Raw genomic sequence first — 6,925 nt, forward strand, 5'->3', positions numbered from 1 at the left:
GTGCACCAAAACTCGTCAAATGTGGTCAAGTCATTATTGTCACTGTTCTTAATATAAGATAACCTGTGACCAATGTTTAAACATTAAATACTAAAGACAACAAAATAAGAAACAAAAAATGTGGATGTATAAATGTGTGCATACATTGTTACTGTACTGTGTGGCAATTTGCAGCAGTGAATGATGGTAAATTCAGAAAAAAAAAACTGCATGTAATACCCTAGAACACTGTCTAACACTTGATGGCTACTCTGTCAATTTTTTTGTCATCAGTTACTAACTAACTAACTGTGCTAGTTGATAGAAAACGTTCCTATGAAAGCCACATTTCTAGCATTTGTAAAACCATATTTTTCCATCTTAAAAATACATCTAAATTACGACCTTTGCTTTCAATGTCAAATGCAGAAACGTTAATTCTTGCATTCATTGCATTCTTGCATAAACCTCAAGGCTAGGTTATTGTAATGCTTTATTGGATTAATAAAACAAACTCCAGCTGGTCCAAAATGAAGCAGATAAGAGTTTTTACTAGAACCAGGGAGTATGACTATATTAGCCCTGTTCTGTCAACACTGCACTAGTCTCAGCCTCAGATGATACGCCCATGGACCCTTGGATGAACGTCTGGTCTAATGCATACGCCACACAAAAGTGCAAACACTTTAGGAGTTTCAAAGTCGTCATTGGATTGGATAATTTAAACAAGATTTCTGGAAGTCGTGGCTCGTGTTTTTAACATTCTACTAAAGATGCTGTGACACCAAACCCCTTAATAGAAGAAGAAAGCCAAGAGTTTTACACACCGGTCTGTTGAGTGGAAACATTTCCGTGCTCCTAAACATGACACGGCACAAAATTAAACGTGATTGGTTGCTTTACCTTTACCTGTCAGTCATATGGCAGACACCTTGGCCATTCAAAGTAGCTAAGGTTCTCAGACCTTCTGCCATCAGTCTGAAGGTCTGGCTACGTGAGACTAAACACTGACATAAATTAACCAACATCCAATACTTGGCTGAGCTGAAACAGGAATCGTGATATGCCTGGATTAAACCTCAAAAGGCTATGATTTCTTTGAATAAATATGAGCGCTGCACATTTCAAAGTCAAAACGCAGTGCGTGTATGTGAACATATCTCTGAAGGGAACCGACTGGCTTCAGAAAAGTATCTATGGCATTTTCATTTCATCTAGCCTATGTATAATGCCTGATAAAGTAGCTTTTACAAGCTCAGCGCTGCTTTGTGTACAGCCATTATCGGGGAAACTGCTGTACTTCAATCCTTCCAACAGCAACACATAGGTAGCAAGTAGAATGAATCTGCATTTTCATTCAGCCTGTCTACTGATTTTATTCTGAGTAAAGCAAAAATCGACTCAGATTTTTAAGCAGTAAACACACAGTTGTAAATGTGAACCAGTGGATAACTAGTGTCTTCACGACACATCAATCAGCCATATTGGCAGTACTGGACATAAACAATGCCACTAAACCGAACGAAACTCACATATTTTGCCGATTATTGCTCCTTAAAATGGTCAGTTATTGCCATGTTTTGGGCTGTACTAATTGGTCAGACTGGGAAGAACATTTGGAGTACTATTCACCTTATTTTTCACGTAAGCGAGGGCGCCGCCATTTTCGAACTATAATGTGTAAGATTTCCGGTAAAGCACTTCCGCTAATAGTACGCTAATGTTAGATGTATTGTGGTTCTGTAGTTTTGCGTCGACTGTGTATATTTTACTGGCTAGTTAACTTTTAATATGGATTACAGAAAGACTGGCGTACTTTGCGCAGTTAGGGGGTGTCATAACAGTTGGTTCAAGCGTAAAAAATATCTGCAAGACATTTGTTTTGACCATAATCCACGCACCAGAGCTGAATGTGGATGTGGAGCACCCTATGATATGCACACGCCCCCCCCCCCCGAAGTGCGACGGCTTTGGTTAAAAGCCTTAAACTTAAAGAAACCACCGAAATTGCCATACGTTTGTTCTTTCCACTTCGTTGACGGCAGACCCACGGAAGACCATCCATTCCCCGAGAAATGGTTGGGCTACGATGCTCCAGTGAAGACTCCGAGGCGACGGCTCGTCAGGATATATCCACAATCAGGTACAGCTTTTTGTTAAGTTACGTGCTCTAACAGAAGACATTGTTTAAACGATTTCTTTTTTGATGACACTCATATTGGGCATAAATAACATTTAGTGTTAAGCTGAAGTTGTTGGTAATAGTGGAAAATTCGTATAAAAGCACTTAAAGGGGTAACGTTAGCTAAAATTAAAATTCTGTCATCATTTACTCACTGTCCAATTGTTCCAAACCTGTATAAATTTCTTCAGAGAATGAATAAAGAACGTTTGTAAACAAGCATACCTTGGTTTCCATTCATTTGCATAGTAAGAAGAAATAATAACATTACTGTGGAAGTGAAGGGGACCAAAAGTCATTTTTGTACTGTACATTAACATTATTCCAAATGTCATTCTTTGTGTTTAGTAGAAAAAAAATCATAGTTTGGAACAACTCAAGGGTGAGTTAATGATGCAAATGCTGTCACTGTCCTGCCTGGGGGATGCCTTCTCTATATTACATTTAAATCTAATCATGACAAACTATTTATTGTTGGAAAGGTGTAAGACTCCTAAATAGATTTTACCAGTGTTTTTTTTTTTTTTTTTTTGTTACAAAGATGTAGGAACAGTAATACATTAATTTACGTCAAGAGTTCACCTGTAAAAATCTACCACCTAACAAGGGGCTTTAATTTTATAGCAGTTTTGGATTAAAACTATTTTGTAAAATATTTTATATAAAAATTGTACAGTACATTTTACAGTAAATAAAACTATTAATTTTTTAATGTTTTTGCGTAATAATCTTCTGATTATCTTTAGAAAAAAAAGTATTCTTGAATTATAACAATTTAAGTTTGGATAGTGCACTTTCACATCAATGTTTAAAAATGGAGCGTGCCAGTTAAGGGGTTAAAGGTACCGTCATTGTTTTGAATGAAAATGCCACTGTACTGCAACACCACGGTGCCATGTACAAAATACTTTTGATACTGTTTGTAGTACTTTTTGTACATGGGGGTGGAGAATTTATCAGTTTCTACTGAGCATCTGACTGACTTTAGTGTTGTGTTTTGCAGATGATGAGCAAGGTGACGGCACTACTGATGACCATGAGACTGCACAAATGGAGCCATTGCAGCTGCCTCTTCAATACAGTGATGCCTGCACTCAGTGGGAGGTCCAGGCATTGACAGACCACACTTATGCCTCAGGGGATAAAATAATGTTGCACAAGGCAACACAGTTCCACAGCGAAGATCCCTTAGCCCTTTCCATTCTCAAGAATGATACTAGCTCTCTATTGTACACTGGCTTCACCCTTAGTGTCTTTAAAGAACATGTTAAATATCTCCAGCAGTTCTACACTTCCAAGTTTAAGATGCACGTAATGGATCAAATTCTGATGACCATGATGAAGTTGAAGTTGAATTTACTTCAGGGAGATCTTGCTGAACGCTTTGATGTATCCCAGAGTGCAGTAAGCCGAATTATTTCCTACTGGATTGATGCAATGGAGGAGCACATGAGAGTCTACATTCCATGGCTACCACGGGAAACAGTCCGCAGCACAATTCCTCAATGCTTTATGAAAACTTCCCAAACACCACCTGCATTATTGACTGCTCTGAGACAATTCTGCAAAAAGCACACAATCTTGACTCCAGAGGGGAGTCATACAGTCATTATTATTCAAACAATACTTTGAAATATTTAGTTGCCATTGCCCCCTGTGGACTCATTATGTTCATCTCCCCTGCTTATGGGGGAAGATGCAGTGACAAGTTCATTACCCAAGAATCTGGCTTCCTGGACTATCTCCAGCCGGGTGACGAAGTGATGGCTGACAGAGGCTTCACCATTCGTGATTTGCTGTTTGAGAGAGAGGTAAACCTTATCATGCCAGCATTTACTCAAAAAGGTGGTCAGTTGTCTGACGAGGATGTTACAGCCACAAGGAGGATCGCAAATGTTCGCATACATGTGGAAAGAGTGATCAGACGGCTCAAGGTGTTCAAAATTGTTTCTCATACTGTCCCTATTAACATGGCACACAAAATGGACAAAATCCTCAGAGTGTGTGCAGCACTTGTAAACATGCAAGGTGACATCATCCATGAGAATACAGAATAAAAATTGTTACATTGTTCACCGTCTGCCCTGTTTGTTAAACTTATGTATATTTTGTAAATAATTTACACTTTTAGTTGTTGAACTCCACTGATTTGACAGTGGTTCAAGAAATAATTAGTTGTACATTATTAAAGTATTGTGTATATAAAACCACAAACTCACTACTAATAATTTAGATAAACCAATAAAATGTGGTGTAGTAATTTTGGATACATTGTGTAGTTGTTTGGAATTATTTAGTGTGGCTTCCTCAATGCACAGACCATTAAATATACTGCTCTTTGCATATTTTTTTTAAGATCTTATATTGCATTCTCCCTATATATGCACAAACACAATCAAAATGTCAAGATGCAATTTATTTTGATTTCTTTCCCAAGTGAAAATGATACAGTTTAGCAGTGCTCTGTAAATGTGCAATTTTGTCACTTTTTTTTTTTTTTTGTAAACTCATGAAGCAAAGACAACATTCTGAATTGGGGTGTCAAATGATTTATTATATCCACAATAAAAGTTTGTGCACACATATATATATAAATGAGTTGGCATTCATTATGAATTAGTAGGATTAACTTGTTTTGACATTTTAACTACTGTAAGAACCAAAAACTTTATTACTAAAATTACTACTTTAAAACTATTAACAAGTGCTTTCACAGATAAAAGTTTTAATTTTTTCAGTTTCATTTACTAGTTACCTAAAGCCTCAATGCAATCACATTAGGTTAACAGTACTTACTTGCATATATCAGCTGCTCGTCTGTGCATGATATCCCAGTCAGTCCCTTTGACACTGCATTCTGAACCTATACAAAGTGTAAATGAAACAGTTATGCATGTAACAATTCTAATGTATTTTACTTGATGTTACTTAATACATTAACTTAATAGGCTTCATTTTCTATTAATGAATATTATGTAGAACTCTACGGTGGCCGAGAGAGCTCAACGCGCTGCAACTTAAGAAAACACATGCAAACTGAAAAAAAGACAACAAATTAAGAAAATATCAACATCAGTTTGACAACACAGGAACTGCAAATCCTCGCAACGCAACCAAACTCGGAAACGTGTTTTTTTTTTCTGTTTGCATGTGTTTTCTTAAGCTGCAGCGCGTTGAGCTCTCTCGGCCACAGTAGAACTCACCTTCATGCTTCACTCACCTTGATACAGCATCACATCATTTGAAATTTTACTGATTTACTTATATTACTTAGTACACAGCCATCAGTCAGCTGCACAAACAAAATTTTAATGGATCACAGTTATAAAGAAACAGTTTCTCTCAAGTATATTGGTCACTCACCTTCACAAAAAATGAGGCAGAATATTAACCTCATCACTCTTCACTTTCATTGCATAGTTTGTCCATGCTATAAAAATGACTGCTTAATGTGTTACTTACATACCTATGTGAATAAAGTCTTTCACATAGGAATGGAACAACATGCAGGTGAGTGGTAATGACAGAATTTTTCAAATAGCATGCCAGATACAACTAGATACACATTAAGGGACATGTATTATAGCTTACTCTTACCTTTGTCCAAGATGCCTTGTAACACGTGATTAAACGTTGTACTTACCTGGACTGGATAGAATTACCATTCTGATTATTAAAGAAAAACAAAACAAAAGGTTATTCCTAGAAATTCATGTAAAAAAAAAAAACCAAACTACTGGAGTTTAATAACTAACGTTAAACATACAAAAACGCACCCATTTATGGAGCAGTTAAATTGAAGACAATCTAATATAATTAAAATCTTAGTACACATAACTATAATATATATAATATAACTATAATACCATCAGTAATGAAATATTACCTATGAACATATTTCCAGTGTGAGTTTAGTATACTAAGTGTGTTCTCACCTTCCAGAGGATCGCAGCTGCGTGGCTACAGGATTTGCCCTGTCCGGCAATACAAGAGCAACCAGTCGTCTCAATTGTCCCGTTAGCTGTAGTAAGGACCCAAGCTGAATGAACATTTGCACGACTTTGACTGGGATTCACGTCGGCTTTTAAAAAAACACGAATTCGCTGTCTACTTCATGTACCAGCACTCGGCCGACTTTCCCGCTGTGCAGGTAACGTTACTGATATGCCTCAGTGCTTTTATAGTTCCGCATCGAAGACCCGTCTACTCCGAGCGATAAAACGAAATAATTGAAAATGTCCTCATAGGTTATGCCAGGCCACTTCTTCATTTCATCCTCCCACTGTGTTATACACCGCGGGTGTGGTAAATATTTACCATCACGGTGTTTGAATACTGTTCTGTGCGTGCTCCGACCACATCGCTGCTTACGCTCCTTACCTACCGGCTAGAAAAACGGAACTCTAACACATTATAAGGAAGTACGTCATCGTATTTACTTCCGCGTTGCAAAATAAGGTGAATAGACTGCCAAAAGGTAACAAATCAATGAAATAAGTGCAAAAAACTGAGGAACAAAAGGCCAACGTTTGTGGTTGGCCAAACTGAACCAGGATTTTTAGGGCAAGAATTTTGACAACTTTCATGTTTGTTCTTATTTTCAGTCAGGTAGGTGAAATATTAGGCTAATATCTTCATTAATACTGCTTGTACATAGCTGTACCACATATTAACTTCAGTTTGTCAAAATATTGTGCCCTTCCCTGCTTACTAAGTTCTTCTCTATATGATTTAGCAGCTTCCACACAATTTTTCCGTGGTTTA

The 6,925-nt window shown here is 37.3% G+C and overlaps 1 pseudogene; it reads left to right on the forward strand.

The window, feature by feature from the left end:
- The first annotated feature begins 2,777 nt into the window (after positions 1–2,777).
- Positions 2,778–4,476, forward strand: LOC141290103 (uncharacterized; annotated as a pseudogene).
- Positions 4,477–6,925: the final 2,449 nt, after the last annotated feature.

This window comes from Garra rufa, chromosome 17 (genome assembly GCF_049309525.1).
Source record: "Garra rufa chromosome 17, GarRuf1.0, whole genome shotgun sequence".
NCBI classification, from domain to species: domain Eukaryota; kingdom Metazoa; phylum Chordata; class Actinopteri; order Cypriniformes; family Cyprinidae; genus Garra; species Garra rufa.